This window comes from Bombina bombina, chromosome 1, assembly GCF_027579735.1.
Source record: "Bombina bombina isolate aBomBom1 chromosome 1, aBomBom1.pri, whole genome shotgun sequence".
NCBI classification, from domain to species: Eukaryota; Metazoa; Chordata; class Amphibia; order Anura; family Bombinatoridae; genus Bombina; species Bombina bombina.
This window is the reverse complement of record NC_069499.1, coordinates 1,500,498,290-1,500,516,513: the sequence shown is the minus strand read 5'-3', so window position 1 is coordinate 1,500,516,513 and position 18,224 is coordinate 1,500,498,290. Positions and strand designations below refer to the sequence as shown.

The window sequence follows — 18,224 nt, the reverse complement described above, 5'->3', positions numbered from 1 at the left end:
GGAAAAGTGTAAATAATAAACATGCTGGAGCAGGCTGTCCCTTTAAATCTCAGGACCACTACAACCTCATCTTCTGTACAAGATGATATTGCTTTGCTCACGTCCTATGCAATATTACACAGGAGCCGGCAGACGGCGCTGCAAATTACACTGAACTCTCTGTATCGGATATTGATTTTTCTACCTCAGACTGAACGGAAGTTTATACGTTTCCATAGCAACAACCCGGCGGTTTGCGGGAAGTGCGTAACGGTGTCATCCTAAAGTGTGGGAGTTTAAACCGTCAGTGGATACAACTGGACACCTGTGCTCAGGTTGGTAACTGCGTATAGCGGCGCGATCCTGTTGTGTATTGTATCTGCAGCCTGTCTAACAGCGGCCCTGCTCTGTGATGCTTTTTTTTTTATAGTTTATTAAATAAAGCCAAATAAACTAGTGTCCCTTGTCATACAAAACACTGCTAATGTCTTCTGTAGGAAACGTACAAATACTGTGTGAGTGCAATTATTATCATGTTAATATTAATGGGACGTAGTAGTCATTTTTGTCTGTCATAAATATGAAATAGCTTTAGCTCAGCAATGTTTAAATGTGAGTGAAAAAAAAGTTAAAAGCTGTTCAAACTTCTGGTAAAACGAAGCTGTGAAGCAGCCTGTTCTTTTCCCCACAGTGATAAATAATGTGTGTTTTACAGTTTATATGGGGAGAAATAAACAAAGCTGCTTTGAGGCACGGTTGACCTAAGTTTGACTTTTTATTGCACATTTGTATAGCTATTAAAAAGAAATAGAAGTGCCTGAGATAAGAGCAACTGTAAATAAATAGGATAACCAATCAGAACCATTACTGGAGTAATGCACATTAAAATGTAACTGGCATTTTTACTCTGGTCCTAGCATAGAGCTTTATATAATGTTATTGTAAGGCATTTAAAGGTCTGTGCACATAGACAGATATATAAAAATAAAAAATACAAAACAATAAATAATGTGACCTGAATTTTTTTATAGGCTGCATTTCACAATATGAATCACTTACCCCGCTAAGGGCCAGCAGTTGTCTGTGGCATCCAAGTGGTCCTTCAGCTATGTGTTTACACTCTTTTGGAAGACATTAAAGACCTGCAGGGTCACTAATGCTAAAATGACATGTTCTGGCAAATTAGATCATGTAACTTTTGCACTATAATGGCCCTTTATTTTTTAATTTATCATTTTAGGCAGTTATTTTTCTCCCCACTAGTACAATACCCATTGATTAATGAAAATAATATATATAAATATATACTGTATATGTGTTTGGTTTCAACAATATGGACCAGATTTATCAATGGATCCGGCTGCAGCTTTGCATGAGCGAAATTGCAGCTGAGAGTTAAGAAGCAGCTGTCATCAGACCGCTGCTTCTTAACCAACTTCGCCACCTGTTAAGTGGTGTATCTCAATCCCCCTGGACTTTTCCAACTGGGGAGATTGACAGCCCCGGCTTGAGTGTGAGCAGGGGGCGGCGTTGCACACTAGCCATAGGGGACGATTTATCAAGCCCCGTATCCTGCCTTATGGAGCTGTTTCCACGCGAGCCTTGAGGCTTGCCGGAAACAGGAGTTAAGAAGCAGCGGTCTTAAAGGGACATGAAAGCCAATTTTATTTTCCTTTCGTGATTTAGAAAGAGCATGTCATTTTAAACAACTTTCTAATTTACTTCTATTATCTAATTTGCTTCATTCTCTTGATATCACTTGCTGAAAAGCATATCTAGATATGCTCAGTAGCTGCTGATTGGTTGCTGCACCTAGAGGCCTTGTGTGATTGGCTCACACATGTGCATTGCTATTTCTTCAACAAAGGATATCTAAAGAATTGAGCAAATTAGATAATAGAAGTAAATTGGAAAGTTTTTTAAAATTGCATGTCCTATCTGAATCATGAAAGTTTTATTTTGACTAGACTGTCCCTTTAAGACCGCTGCTCCCTAATTCGTCTGCCACCTCTGAGACGGCGTACAGCAATCAGCACGATCAGACCTGATCGGGTTGATTGACACCACCTGCTAGCGGCTGATTGGCCGCGAATCTGCAGGGGACGGCATTGCACAAGTGTATGCTGTCAGCATTTATCAATGTGCGGTGGACATGATCCGCTACAGCAGATCATGTCCGTTCGTATTTTTATAAATCGGCCCCTTAGTGTGCAATGTTAAAAGTGGGGATGCAATGCTGAAGATGTACACTCCTGTCCGTCAGACTTTGATAAATTTTGTCCTATATCTTTCACTTTTGTTTCTTTCAAAACTGCTGTAATAGTCTCACACTGTTGGTGAATGCAGTGGCAGAAGCCCTTATTTTACCTTTTTAAAATATTTTATTTCATGCAGGTTCAAGAATTATTGGACAAGTTGGGTAGAATTTACAAAAAATAATGCCAACTGTTTATTATGGTATAATGTACAATACAAATGCCAACATATTATTAAACAGGCCCAGCTGAGCAGAGCTATTTATTTTTATTGTAAATATTGTTTATTATTTGGGTTGTTGACTTGGATTTGTTTATATGGCACTGGAAACCAATATCAACATTAAAGGGATATTACACTGTATATACATGTTAGACATAATGATGATGTATTTTCAAAGTAAAGATTAACCTTAAAATTATATGAAGATGTATGTTTTACAATAATATTAGTTGTTTAAATGCTAAAGATAAAACTGTAAAAGTTTAGTTTATACAAAGTTCTCTAGCATCTGGGCACCTCCATATTTGAACTAGTTTTAAAGTGAATGTAAAGTTTGCGGAATGAGTGCCAGATTTTTAAAAATCCTATTAAAAACAGGGACACTTTCATTCATCAAACTTTACATTTCACTAGTTGTGTTAAAATGCTTACCTTTTCTTCTTGAAAGCCGCTCCATCGCTTCTCCAGCCCGTTGCAAGACTCTTCATACGTCAGCAATGATGATTCCGGCATCCTCCAATCATGGCTCCCCCCCCGGGGGAATCATTGCCTAAAGCAACGCTGTGATTGGAGAAAGACAGAGATCGTAATTTCTGACGTAGGAAGAGGTTTGCGACGTGTGGGGGAAGCGCTGGAGCGGCCTTCACAAAGAAAGGGTAAGTATTTTAACAAAACCAGTGAAATGTAAAGTTTGATGAATGAAAGAGCCCCTGTTTTAATAGGATTATTAAAAACTGGGCACTGGTTCATTAAAATTTACATTCACTTTAAATAAAGCAATAAAATAGAGTTTGCGCAAACAAGACTATGTGGAAATCCTGTTAGATAATCTTATATTACACACAGCCTTGTTTGGACTATCTCTTTTATGGCCTATTTTAGATTTATCCCTAATTGTTCTTAGCAGGAGACTGAGATAATGGGAAAACCTAAGTTAAAACATGGTGGTGTCCATTATTTTAGAGTTTAGAAAACCGACAATATAAATATTTTACAATCTCATACTAGTTAATATCCCTTTAATGTCAATTTTTTATTTATGCAATAGAAATTATTCACCACATTGCAAAATTTCTGCATGCAAAATATAATTTTTAAAAACCTTGAAAACTGTAATTTTGGTAAAAAAAATATGCATTGTTTTGGCAGACTCCCCTGCCCCCTGGAATGCCTGTTAAATGTTTCTTACTTTTTTGCTGTGACCAATTAGGTTCAGATATTCTAGATACAGATTTACACACTGCCATACATATCAACCAATCACTGTGCAGCACGTAGGAGTGTTTTGCATTCTTCTAAATACTCTCCAGAGAGGGAGTGGAAACACTATGGGTTACAGGAAAAACAGGCAAAATAAATATTAAAGGTTCAATACAGAGTTTTTTTTTTTTTTAATTATGCATAATTAAACATTTTAATTGTGAATTTAATCTTGAGTTTAATGTCCCTTTAAATTGGTTTTGTTGCTCTCACTGCAGTTTTTGTTCATATTTCCCATGCTGTATTTCTTTTATTACCTTTAGCATCTGACAGTTTTGTTTCTGAATACTTTGCACAGAGGGTTGTAGAATTTTAGAATTGTTGTCTTGTAGAGCAAGTAAACACAAACTCCATTAACCCTTTTATGACCAAGGATGTGCCAGGACGTCCTACAAAAAGTGTCAGTTAATGGCATGTCCTCTGGGGTTTCAAGCGCTGGAAGCGATCGTGATCGATTCCAGACGCTTTCAGGGTATTGCAGTGATGCCTCGATATTGAGGCATCCTGCAATACTCTTTTTTTTTTTTTTTAAGCCTCCGATGCAGAGAGAGCCATTATTTGGCGGGCTCACGCTACATTAAGTTCAGAGAGGGAGAGGGAAATAAATGTTCGTAAAGGGATCTGGAAGGGGAGGGTATTGCATTTTTTTAATTATAAAAAAGCCATTGTTTTTGAGCAAACTGGGTATTGGCAGACGGCTGCCAGTACCCAAGATGGTGGAAAATAGGTAGAGGGGGGAGGGTTAGAGAGCTGTATGGTGGGGATCAGGGAGTTTGGTGGCTAAGAGGATCCATCACTGCAAAGTAAATATAAAAAAAAATATGAAAAAATGCCTTTTATTTTAGTACTGGCAGACTTTCAGTCTCCCCCACCTACAGTTGTGAGGTGGGGGAGGGAAGAGAGCAGTTTGAGGGGGGGTCAGGGAGGGATCAGGGGGTGGGATGTGTCAGGTGGGAGTGATCTCTACACTAAAGCTAAAATTAACCCTTCATGTTACCTAATTAACCCCTGAACTGTTGGGCATAATACAAGTGTAGTGCGCAGCGGCATTTAGCGGCCTTCTAATTACCAAAAAGCAATGCTAAAGCCATATATGTTTGCTATTTCTGAACAAAGAGGAATCCCAGAGAAGCATTTACAACCATTTGTGCCATGATTGCACAAGCTGTTTGTAAATAATTTCAGTGAGAAACCTAAAATTGTGAAAAAGTGAACGATTTTTTAATTTAATCGCATTTGGCGGGGAAATGGTGGCATGAAATATACCAAAATGGGCCTAGATCAATACTTTGGGTTGTCTACTACACTAAAGCTAAAATTAACCCTACAAGCTCACTACACGCTACCTTATTAACCCCTTAACTGCTGGGCATAATACTAGTGTGGTGCGCAGTGGTCTTCTAATTACCAAAAGCAATGCCAAAGCCATATAAGTCTGCTATTTCTGAACATAGGGGATCCCAGAGAAGCATTTACAACCATTTCTGCCATAATTGCACAAGCTGTTTGTAAATAATTTCGATGAGAAAACTAAAGTTTTTGAAAAAGTTAACCCTTTTTTTTTTATCACCACATTTTTCGGTAAAATGGTGGCATGAAATATACCAAAATGGGCCTAGATCAATACTTTGGGTTGTCTACTAAAACAATATATACAAATATGAAGGGTTATTCAGGGATTCCTGACAGATAACAGTGTTACAATGTAACTATCGTTAATTTTGAAAAAAAAAAAAAATGTTTTGGAAATAGCAAAGTGCTACTTGTATTTATTGCCCTATATTTTGCAAAGAACATGTAAACATTGGGTATTTCTAATCTCAGGACAAAATTTAAAAACTATTTAGCATGGGTGTTATTTGGTGGTTGTAGATGTGTAACTGATTTTGGGGGTCAAAGTTAGAAAAAGTGTGTTTTTTTTCCATTTGTTTATCATATTTGATACATTTTTTATAGTAAATTATAAGATATGATGAAAATAATGGTATCTTTAGAAAGTCCATTTAATGGAGAGAAAAACGGTATATAATATGTGTGGGTACAGTAAATGAGTAAGAGGAAAATTACAGCTAAACACAAACACTGCAGAAATGTAAAAATAGCCCTGGTCCTTAACGGTAAGTAAAATTGAAAATCGGTCTGGTCACTAAGGGGTTAAAGGAGAAGCAATGCTTTACTGTGAGTAAGCTGAAAGCAAATGATAAGAGGTATATATGTGCAGCCACCAATCAGCAGCTTCTGAGCATACCTAGGTATACACCTTTCAGCAAAAGATACATGACCTGAAAAAACGTTAACGACCAGCGACACGTACAGGGTACGTCACGGTCATTCAGTTAAAGCTACATATAAGTCAAAATTAAACTTTAATTATTCAGACAATGTGTAAAAATAAAAAGCATAAACCAAAACTTTCCTATGTAGTTATAATAGCAAATTAACTTATTTCACTTTGTGGAAGCTTAGTTTCTTTCCGTGAAAGTATATCTAGATACGGTCAGGTGTGGGCATGTGTCTTTAGCACTATATGGCAGCTGTGTTTGTAACAATGTTTGTAACAATGCTATGCATACGGTGCTCAAGGAATGTGCACTCTCCTGAAAATATTTACATATGCTCTGAAGGTTGATATACAGGGAGTGCAGAATTATTAGGCAAGTTGTATTTTTGAGGATTAATTTTATTATTGAACAACAACCATGTTCTCAATGAACCCAAAAAACTCATTAATATCAAAGCTGAATAGTTTTGGAAGTAGTTTTTAGTTTGTTTTTAGTTATAGCTATTTTAGGGGGATATCTGTGTGTGCAGGTGACTATTACTGTGCATAATTATTAGGCAACTTAACAAAAAACAAATATATACCCATTTCAATTATTTATTTTTACCAGTGAAACCAATATAACATCTCAACATTCACAAATATACATTTCTGACATTCAAAAACAAAACAAAAACAAATCAGTGACCAATATAGCCACCTTTCTTTGCAAGGACACTCAAAAGCCTACCATCCATGGATTCTGTCAGTGTTTTGATCTGTTCACCATCAACATTGCGTGCAGCAGCAACCACAGCCTCCCAGACACTGTTCAGAGAGGTGTGCTGTTTTCCCTCCTTGTAAATCTCACATTTGATGATGGACCACAGGTTCTCAATGGGGTTCAGATCAGGTGAACAAGGAGGCCATGTCATTAGATTTTCTTCTTTTATACCCTTTCTTGCCAGCCACGCTGTGGAGTACTTGGACGCGTGTGATGGAGTATTGTCCTGCATGAAAATCATGTTTTTCTTGAAGGATGCAGACTTCTTCCTGTACCACTGCTTGAAGAAGGTGTCTTCCAGAAACTGGCAGTAGGACTGGGAGTTGAGCTTGACTCCATCCTCAACCCGAAAAGGCCCCACAAGCTCATCTTTGATGATACCAGCCCAAACCAGTACTCCACCTCCACCTTGCTGGCGTTTGAGTCGGACTGGAGCTCTCTGCCCTTTACCAATCCAGCCACGGGCCCATCCATCTGGCCCATCAAGACTCACTCTCATTTCATCAGTCCATAAAACCTTAGAAAAATCAGTCTTGAGATATTTCTTGGCCCAGTCTTGACGTTTCAGCTTGTGTGTCTTGTTCAGTGGTGGTCGTCTTTCAGCCTTTCTTACCTTGGCCATGTCTCTGAGTATTGCACACCTTGTGCTTTTGGGCACTCCAGTGATGTTGCAGCTCTTAAATATGGCCAAACTGGTGGCAAGTGGCATCTTGGCAGCTGCACGCTTGACTTTTCTCAGTTCATGGGCAGTTATTTTGCGCCTTGGTTTTTCCACACGCTTCTTGCGACCCTGTTGACTATTTTGAATGAAACGCTTGATTGTTCGATGATCACGTTTCAGAAGCTTTGCAATTTTAAGAGTGCTGCATCCCTCTGCAAGATATCTCACTATTTTTGACTTTTCTGAGCCTGTCAAGTCCTTCTTTCTCCAACATTGGTGTGTCCGGTCCACGGTGTCATCCATTACTTGTGGGATATTCTCCTCCCCCACAGGGAAAGGCAAGGAGAGCACACAGCAAGAGCTGTCCATATAGTCCCTCCCAGGCTCCGCCCCCCCCCAGTCATTCTCCTTGCCGCTCTGAACAAGTAGCATCTCCTCGGGGATGGTGAGGAGTTTGTGGTGTTTAGTTGTAGTTTTTTATTCTTTTATCAAGAGTTTGTTATTTTAAAATAGTGCTGGTATGTACTATTTACTCTGAAACAGAAAGAGATGAAGAGTTCTGTTTGTGAGAGGAATATGATTTTAGCAGCAGTTACTAAAATCGTTTGCTGTTTCCACATAGGACTGTTGAGATGAGATAACTTCAGTTGGGGGAAACAGTTAGCAGGCTCTTCTGCTCAAGGTATGACTAGCCATATTTCTAACAAGACTGTGTAATGCTGGAAGGCTGTCATTTCCCCTCATGGGGACCGGTAAGCCAATTTCTTAGTCTCAAACAGAATAAAGGGCTTATTATGGGCTATAAACTGGTAGACACTTTTAGGGGCTAAATCGATTGCTTTATTTAAGTATTATATGCAGTTTGAAGTTGTATTTCACACTTTTATAACATTGGGGAACGTTTTTAGCACCAGGCACTTGTTAAGACACCTTCCCAGTCAGGAAGGGCCTTTCTCTGTAGTAGGCAGAGCCTCATTTTCGCGCCATTACTGTGCAGTTAATTTTGAGTTCAGTACATGCAGCTGCATGTGTGAGGGTCTGGAATCCACTAAAAACATTCCTAGAAGGCTTCATTTGGTATCATATACCCCCCTGGGATTGGTGAAGTTGCAGCAAAGGCTGTGGCTGGGACTGTAAGGGGGTTAAAATTAAAAACGGCTCCGGTTTCCACATTTTAAGGGTTAACAGCTTGAAAATTGGGGTGCAATACTTTGAATGTATTAAGACACTGTGGTGAATTTGGTAAAGATTGGATAATTCCTTCCTAGTTTTTCACATATTCAGTAATAAAGTGTGCCCTGTTTAACATTTAAAGAGACAGTAATGGTTTTGTTTTAAAACGGTTTTTGTGCTTTATTAACCAGTTTAAGCCTGTTTAACATGTCTGTACCTTCAGATAGATCATGTTCTGTATGTATGGTAGCCAATGTGGTTCCCCCTTCAAATATAGTGTGATAATTGTGCCATAGCGTCCAAACAAAGTAAGGACAGTACTGTCACAAATTGTAAAGTTGCCCAGGATGATTCCTCAGATGAAGGAAGTAGACATAGTTCTACATCATCTCCTTCTGTGTCTATACCAGTTATGCCCGCGCAGGCGACCCCTAGTACTTCTAGCGCGCCAATGCTTGTTACTATACAGTAATTGACGGCAGTAATGGATAACTCCATAGCTAATATTTTATCCAAAATGCCAGCATTTCAGAGAAAGCGCGATTGCTCTGTTTTAAACACTGTAGAGCAGGAGGGCGCTGATGATAATTTTTCTGTCATACCCTCACACCAATCTGAAGTGGCAGTGAGGGAGGGTTTGTCAGATGAGGAAATTTCTGATACAGGAAGAATTTCTCAGCAGGCAGAACCTGATGTTGTGACATTTAAATTTAAATTAGAGCATCTCCGCGCATTACTTAAGGAGGTGCTATCTACTCTGGATGATTGTGACAATCTGGTCAACCCAGAAAAATTGTGCAAGATGGACAGTTCCTTGAGGTCCCGGTGCACCCTGATGCTTTTCCGATACCTAAACGGGTGGCGGACATAGTGAATAAGGAGTGGGAGAAGCCAGGCATACCTTTTGTCCCTCCTCCTATATTTAAGAAATTGTTCCCTATGGTCAACCCCAGGAAGGACACATGGCAAACAGTCCCTAAGGTCGAGGGGGAGTTTTCTACTCTAGCCAAGCGCACGACCATTCCTATTGAGGACAATTGTGCTTTCAAAGATCCTATGGATAAAAAATTGGAGGGTTTGCTTAAAAAGATTTTTGTACAGCAAGGTTACCTCCTTCAACCTATTTTGTGCATTATTCCTGTCACTACAGCGGCATGGTTCTGGTTCGAGGAACTGGAAAAGTCGCTCAGTAGGGAGACTCCGTATGAGGAAGTCATGGATAGAATTTACGCACTTAAGTTAGCTAATTCCTTTATTTTAGACGCCGCTTTGCAGTTAGCGAGGTTAGCGACAAAAAATTCAGGGTTTACAATTGTGGCGCGCAGAGCGCTCTGGTTAAGAATAAGTCCAATTTTCGTTCCTTTCGCAATTTCAGGAACGGACCGGCTTCCAACTCAGCAGCCTCTAGACAAGAGGGTAACGCTTCCCAGACTAAACCAGCTTGGAAATCAATGCAAGGCTGGAACAAGGGTAAACAGGCCAAGAAGCCTGCTGCTGCTACCAAGACAGCATGAAGAGGTAGCCCCTGATCCGGAACCGGATCTAGTAGGGGGCAGACTCTCTCTCTTTGCTCAGGCTTGGGCAAGAGATGTTCAGGATCCCTGGGCACTAGAAATAGTCTCTCAGGGTTATCTTCTAGAATTCAAGGAACTACCCCCAAGGGGAAGGTTCCACATGTCTCACTTATCTTCAAACCAAGTAAAGAGACAGGCATTCTTACATTGTGTGGAAGACCTGTTAAAGATGGGAGTGATACACCCAGTTCCAACTGTGGAACAAGGTCAGGGGTTTTACTCAAATCTGTTTGTAGTTCCCAAAAAAAGAGGGAACTTTCAGACCAATTCTGGATTTAAAAATTCTAAACAAATTTCTCAGAGTTCCATCGTTCAAAATGGAAACCATTCGAACGATTTTACCTACAATCCAGGAGGGTCAATTTATGACTACCGTGGATCTAAAGGATGCGTATCTGCATATTCCTATCCACAAAGATCATCATCAGTTCCTAAGGTTCGCCTTTCTGGATGTGGCTCTCCCATTCGGACTAGCCACTGCTCCAAGGATTTTCACAAAGGTGCTCGGGTCCCTTCTAGCGGTTCTAAGACCCAGGGGCATTGCAGTGGCACCTTACTTGGACGACATCCTAATTCAAGCGTCGTCTCTTTCAAAGACAAAGGCTCACACAGACATTGTTCTAGCCTTTCTCAGATCTCACGGGTGGTAGGTGAACATAGAAAAAAGTTCCCCGTCTCCGTCAACAAGAGTCCCTTTCTTGGGAACAATAATAGATTTTTTAGAAATGAAGATTTTCCTGACAGATGTCAGAGAGTCAAAGCTTCTAAACGCTTTTCAAGTTCTTCACTCTGTTCTACGGCCTTCCATAGCTCAGTGCATGGAAGTAGTAGGGTTTTTTGGTTGCAGCAATGGACATAGTTCCTTTTGCGCGAATTCATCTAAGACCATTACAACTGTGCATGCTCAAACAGTGGAATGGGGACTATACAGACTTGTCTCCAGTGATTCAAGTAGATCAGAAGACCAGAGACTCACTCCGTTGGTGGCTGACCCAGGATCACCTGTCCCAGGGAATGAGCTTCCGCAGACCAGAGTGGGTCATTGTCACGACCGACGCCAGTCTATTAGGCTGGGGCGCGGTCTGGGATTCCCTGAAAGCTCAGGGTCTATGGTCTCGGGAAGAGTCTCTTCTACCGATAAACATTCTGGAACTGAGAGCGATATTCAATGCTCTCCGGGCTTGGCCTCAACTAGAAAAGGCCAGATTCATAAGATTCCAATCAGACAACATGACTGTTGCTTATTTCAACCATCAGGGGGGAACAAGGAGTTCCCTGGCGATGAGAGAGGTGACCAAGATCATCAAATGGGCGGAGGATCACTCCTGCCACCTGTCTGCGATCCACATCCCAGGAGTGGAAAACTGGTAGGCGGATTATCTGAGTCGTCAGACCTTTCATCCGGGGGAGTGGGAACTCCACCCGGAGGTGTTTGCCCAGTTGACCCAATTATGGGGCATTACAGACATGGATCTGATGGCGTCTCGTCAGAACTTCAAGGTTCCTTGCTACGGGTCCAGATCCAGGGATCCCAAGGCGACTCTAGTGGATGCATTAGTGGCGCCTTGGACTCTCAACCTAGCTTATGCGTTTCCACCGTTCCCTCTCATTCCCAGGCTGGTAGCCAGGATCAAACAGGAGAAGGCCTCTGTGATTTTGATAGCTCCTGCGTGGCCACGCAGGACTTGGTATGCAGACCTGGTGAATATGTCATCGGCTCCACCATGGAAGCTACCTTTGAGACAGGATCTTCTAGTACAAGGTCCATTCGAACATCCAAATCTAGTTTCTCTCCAGCTGACTGCTTGGAAATTGAACGCTTGATTTTGTCTAAGCGTGGGTTTTCGGATTCTGTGATAGATACTCTGGTACAAGCCAGAAAACCTGTGACTAGAAAGATTACCATAAAATATGGAAAAGATATATCTGTTGGTGTGAATCCAAGGGATTCCCATTGAGTAAGATTAAAATTCCTAGGATCCTTTCCTTTCTCCAAGAAGGTTTGGATAAGGGATTATCAGCGAGTTCTCTAAAAGGACAGATTTCTGCTTTATCTGTCTTGTTACACAAATGACTGGCAGCTGTGCCAGATGTTCAAGCTTTTGTTCAGGCTTTGGTCAGGATCAAGCCTGTTTACAGACCCTTGACTCCTCCCTGGAGTCTAAATTTGGTTCTTTCAGTTCTTCAATGGGTTCCGTTTGAACCCTTACATTCCATAGATATCAAGTTGTTATCTTGGAAAGTTCTGTTTTTGGTTGCTATTTCTTCTGCTAGAAGAGTTTCTGAATTATCTGCTCTGCAGTGTAATCCGCCCTATCTGGTGTTCCATTCAGATAAGGTTGTTTTGCGTACTAAACCTGGTTTTCTTCCAAAGGTTGTTTCCAACAAGAATATTAACCAGGAAATAGTTGTGCCTTCTTTGTGTCCGAATCCAGTTTCAAAGAAGGAACGCTTGTTACACAATTTAGATGTAGTCCGTGCTTTAAAGTTCTATTTAGAAGCAACAAAGGAATTCAGACAAACGTCTTCTCTGTTTGTCGTTTATTCTGGCAAGAGGAGAGGTCAAAAAGCTACTGCTACCTCTCTTTCCTTTTGGCTGAAAAGCATCATACGATTGGCTTACGAGACTGCCGGACGGCAGCCTCCTGAACGAATCACAGCTCACTCTACTAGGGCTGTGGCTTCCACATGGGCCTTCAAGAACGAGGCTTCTGTTGATCAGATATGTAAGGCAGCGACCTGGTCTTCTCTGCACACTGTCCAAATTCTACAAATTTGATACTTTTGCTTCTTCGGAGGCTATTTTTGGGAGAAAGGTTTTGCAAGCCGTGGTGCCTTCTGTTTAGGTAACCTGATTTGCTCTCTCCCTTCATCCGTGTCCTAAAGCTTTGGTATTGGTTCCCACAAGTAATGGATGACACCGTGGACCGGACACACCAATGTTGGAGAAAACAGAATTTATGCTTACCTGATAAATTACTTTCTCCAACGGTGTGTCCGGTCCACGGCCCGCCCTGGTTTTTTAAATCAGGTTTGAAGAATTTCTTTCTCTATACACTACAGTCACCACGGCACCCTATAGTTTCTCCTTTTTTTCTCCTAACCGTCGGTCGAAAGACTGGGGGGGCGGAGCCTGGGAGGGACTATATGGACAGCTCTTGCTGTGTGCTCTCCTTGCCTTTCCCTGTGGGGGAGGAGAATATCCCACAAGTAATGGATGACACCGTGGACCGGACACACCGTTGGAGAAAGTAATTTATCAGGTAAGCATAAATTCTGTTTTTGACCCATTTTGCCAAAGGAAAGGAAGTTGCCTAATAATTATGCACACCTGATATAGGGTGTTGATGTCATTAGACCACACCCCTTCTCATTACAGAGATGCACATCACCTAATATGCTTAATTGGTAGTAGGCTTTCGAGCCTATACAGCTTGGAGTAAGACAACATGCATAAAGAGGATGATGTGGTCAAAATACTCATTTGCCTAATAATTCTGCACTCCCTGTATTCATTATTTATGTATCTAGTATTTAAATGAAACCACTAACAGCATTCTTTTCCATCTTTAAAGTAACGTCTTCAACGGCATGAACTAAATTTATTGTTGCATGAATTATTTTGTTCATTTTTTTTTAAGGTCTTGCTCATTTTATAATTTTTCGGACTAATGTAAATGTAAAAAAATGTTGTGAATTCAAAACCCCTTATGGGTGTTAAACACGCAGTTACTGACCAGCATTTATTTAATAGCAATATGCTGTAACAATTTAGTGCATTGTATTATTGTAACAGAATGTCCCTTTAATAGGCATTTAAGACCATATTAGTGTCTTTTACTCAGCTCTCTATATTTGCTAGGAATTCAAAGACCTTTACAAAGGCAAATACAGTTATATTATGGAGATTATTTGTTGGAATAATAACTCTCAGCATTTTAGTGACAATAGTGTCCTTTAATCTGTAACTGTAACTGTAAAAGTCCAGTCTGTCAAGAAATGTGATAAAATATAACAGTCAAGGGGCATTGTTATGTTTTTCTATATGTTTTGACAGTTGCCCAATTCTCTATTTTATCCTCCTGTTACTGTTGCTCTTTCATGTTGTCACATGAGCACCTATTTAATAATTGTGTGGAATGTCACATGCACAGCCCACTGTCTGCAGGAGACTCATGTGATTAATAAAATAACCGTACTCAAGGGATCATGTTGTGACTTTCTTTTTATATTCGATATAAGGAGGAATATCTTTTCCTCACCTTGGATAGATCTGCTTTGCATAGGGTGATTTGGACAATGTAGAGATACCGATTTGTTAATCTCTGTGGAAAAGGGACAATGGTAAGCATTGACTTCATTTAATAAATATTTTTTTTACCAAACCTAAGATTGCTAAAGCTTTGGTAGATTGTATTTGGTTATTTGGCTTTGATGACCCTTTACAGAGAAAATCTATTCATGCCATTTACAGGCCCATGACAATAAAGAAATAATTTTTTATTAATGCTGTTGTAGTATTGTGTATCTACAGCTATCAATAGGAAGTCTACTCAGTTGTTTCAAGGGATATGAAACGTAAAAGTTCTCTAGTGATTCACACAGAGCATACAATTTAAAAAAAAGTCTCCAATTTACTTTTATGAGCAAATTTGCTTTGTTTCCATTGGTATTTTTTATTGAAGAGATACCTAGGTAGGCATCTGGAGCACTACATGACAGGAAATAGTTCTTGCAAACCGGCTGCCAGTTAGTGCTCCAGATACGTGCACGCTCCTGAGCTTGCCTCCCTGCTTTTTAACAAAAGATACCAAGAGAACAAGGGATATTTGATAATATTAGTAATTTAGAAGTTGTTTAAAATTCCATGCTCTATCTGAATCATGAAAAAAAAATGTTGGGTTTCATATTCCATATACATAGACATGCTTTAAAATATTGAGAAAAGTGTTGTGGGCAGCTGGTTATTCAGAGATTTTCTCTGTGTCCCTCAGCTCCTTAAAGGGACAGTCTAGGCCAAAAAAACCTTTCATGATTCAGATAGAGCATGGAATTTTAAACAATTTTCCAATTTACTTTTATCACCAATTTTGCTTTGTTCTCTTGGTATTCTTAGTTGAAAGCTTTACCTAGGAGGTTCATATGCTAATTTCTTAGACCTTGAAGGCCACCTCTTTCTCTTTTCAGAATGCATTTTAACAGTTTTTCACCACTAGAGGGTGTTAGTTCATGTATTTCATATAGATAACACTGTGCTCGTGCACGTGACGTTATCTGGGAGCAGGCACTGATTGGCTAAACTGCAAGTCTGTCAAAAGAACTGAAATAAAGGGGCAGTTTGCAGAGGCTTAGATACAAGATAATCACAGGGGTTAAAAGTATATTATTATAACTGTGTTGGTTATGAAAAACTGGGGTGAGGGTAATAAAGGGATTATCTATATTTTAAAACAATAAAAATTCTGGTGTAGACTTTCCCTTTAACTGAAGCAGAAGATAATATCCAATTCTTACTACAAAAACATATGCTCACTCACACTCACAAAACACATGTGCTGTGTCTCTTTCCCACACACACAGTGGGTCCAAAGTGGCATGGAAGTCAGAATTCTTATTTCATCATTCATGTAGAGCATGCAATTTTAATATTCTTCACTGTTCTTTTATTATAAAATGTATTTAAGTAGGCTCAGGAGCAGTAAATCACTACTGGGAGCTAGCTGAAGATTGGAGGCTACATAAATATGCCTCTTGTCACTGGCTCACCAGATGTGTTCAGCTAGCATTGCTGCTGTAGAGTTGGCTTTATATTTTTAAAGATAGAAAGTATATAGGAGTAGCGCCCTAGATAAAAGGACCTTGCTATCACTAGTGATTAACCCCTTCTATGATAATCTAAATAGGAAATACAAATAATTTTAGTAAGCGACAGCGCTAAACAGCACAGGTCAGAACTATATAAATCAGTGTTATACTATGTATGGGAAGTGTGTATTTAGAAACACATTGTGTATGTTAATAATGAATATAATGCAAAAGTGTTATAAACAAATAAACTTTACTAAAATATTAACAATGATTCAAATTTGGTTTAAGGGACGTCTCCCTTTATAATTGGTAAATAAAAGAAAATATTAAAGTAGATTGCCTATTGTATTAAAAAATAGCTAAAAATACAATTTTAAAAAATGACTCTCATCACATTAGTAAGTTAGATAGCGAGAGCAATATATAACAGTCCCAATATGATATCCAGTAGTTTTGATAAAACTGTAGATTACAAAGTCTAAGTTAAGATGATTACATTATAAGGTACCTTGTAAGTGAAATAGCATTCAATCGTTATTTAAACAGTTGGATGGAGGTGTCGTTTGAATGTCTCAGATTCCAGTCGTTTTGCACTTGGTACTGCTTACGCGCAGGTAAACTTACTGGTCTGTATACTTGAAGTGTGTGATACCATAGGTTGGCATATATAACATATGTTTCAATAACAGTGATAGGAAATCTTCCAAAGTGTTGCGTTAGAGATGACACAAATACCTCTTTTATCCGTGTGATCACAGTGGTGGGTGTTAGACTCCACCTTTGCATTCTATTTATTATTAACATACACAATGTGTTTCTAAATACACACTTCCCATACATAGTATAACACTGATTTATATAGTTCTGACCTGTGCTGTTTAGCGCTGTCATTTACTAAAATTATTTATATTTTTAACCCCAGTTTAGGGGATAAACAAGTAAAAGTGCATTAAAGGTATAGTCTAGTTAAAATGAAACTTTCATGATTCACATAGAGCATGTCATTTTAAACAACTTTCTAATTTACTCCTACTATCAATTTTTCTTCGTTCTCTTGGTATCTTTATTTGACAAAGCAGGAATGTAAGCATAGGAGTCGGCCCGTTTTTGGTTCAAAACCTGGGTAGCACTTTCTGATTGGTGTCTAAATGTTGCCACCAATCGGCAAGCACTACGCAAGTGCTGAACCAAAAATGGAAAATGGAAGTGAATGTAAACTTTGAGGAATGTGTGCCTGGTTTTTAAAAATCCTATTAAAAACAGGGGCAGTTTCATTCATCAAAGTTTACATTTTAGCTATTTTGTTAAAATCCTTAGCTTTTCTTCTTGCAAACCCGGAGCAGCGCTTCCCCCGCCCGTCGCTCGTCTCTTCTTACGTCAGCAATGACGGATCCGGCTTCCCCCCCAGAGCAAACATTGCCTGAGGCCATGCGTGATTGGAGGAAGCTGGAGTCTTCATTTCTGACCTATGAAGAGAAGAGCGACGGGCGGGGGGAAGTGCTGCGCTGACTTTGCAAGAAGAAAAGGTAGGGATTTTAACAAAATGGCTACAATGTAAACTTTGATGAATGAAAGTGACCCTGTTTTTAATAGGATTATTAAAAACCGGGCACACATTCCTCAAAGTTTACATTCACTTTAAGCTTACATTCTGGCTTTTTCAAATAAAGATACCAAGAGAACAAAGAAAACTTGATAATAGGAGTAAATTAGAAAGTTGCTTAAAATTGCATGCTCTGAGTCATGTAAGTTTAATGTTGACTAGACTATTCCTTTAATAAAATACATAACACCTTAGAGCATTTTCTTTTTGCACCTTTTTGTCCCTTTAAATAAAGTTTCTTTTGTGCCCATTGGTGGTGTGAAAACAATATCCACAATAGCTCTTCCATTTGAAGTTCCTCACCTTTAGCATCATCAAGAAAAGAACCTGGCAGTGAATGTTTTGTACACATGAATATACCGAAAGGAAATCTGTGTTATTGACATGTGAATACTGGTCAATCACTCAGTGACTGGGCACAAAGGTAGATGGTCACACAATGATCCCCCAAAAGCTGTAGTGTAGCCTAAAATCTTAATCTGATAATGTATATTTTTTTACAACTAAGCAGTCATTTTACCTCCTTGGCTGCCAGTAACATGTGTAAATAGAAGTGATTTGACCTCGTTGACTGCCTCTCACTTCTTTCTCCTCCATATTTATAATGACGAGTTTAGACCTTTTTTAGCTAACACTCAGGGACT

At 39.5% G+C, this 18,224-nt stretch overlaps 1 protein-coding gene across 1 annotated transcript in view; it reads left to right on the top strand.

Annotated features, from left to right (window-relative positions):
- The first annotated feature begins 259 nt into the window (after positions 1-259).
- CEP112 (centrosomal protein 112) overlaps positions 260-18,224 on the top strand; it is a 1,492,843-nt gene continuing 1,474,878 nt past the window's right edge. The window contains exon 1 of the mRNA XM_053707805.1: positions 260-314. The gene's annotated coding sequence lies outside the window, so the exon portion shown is untranslated. The remainder of the gene's footprint in view (positions 315-18,224) is intronic.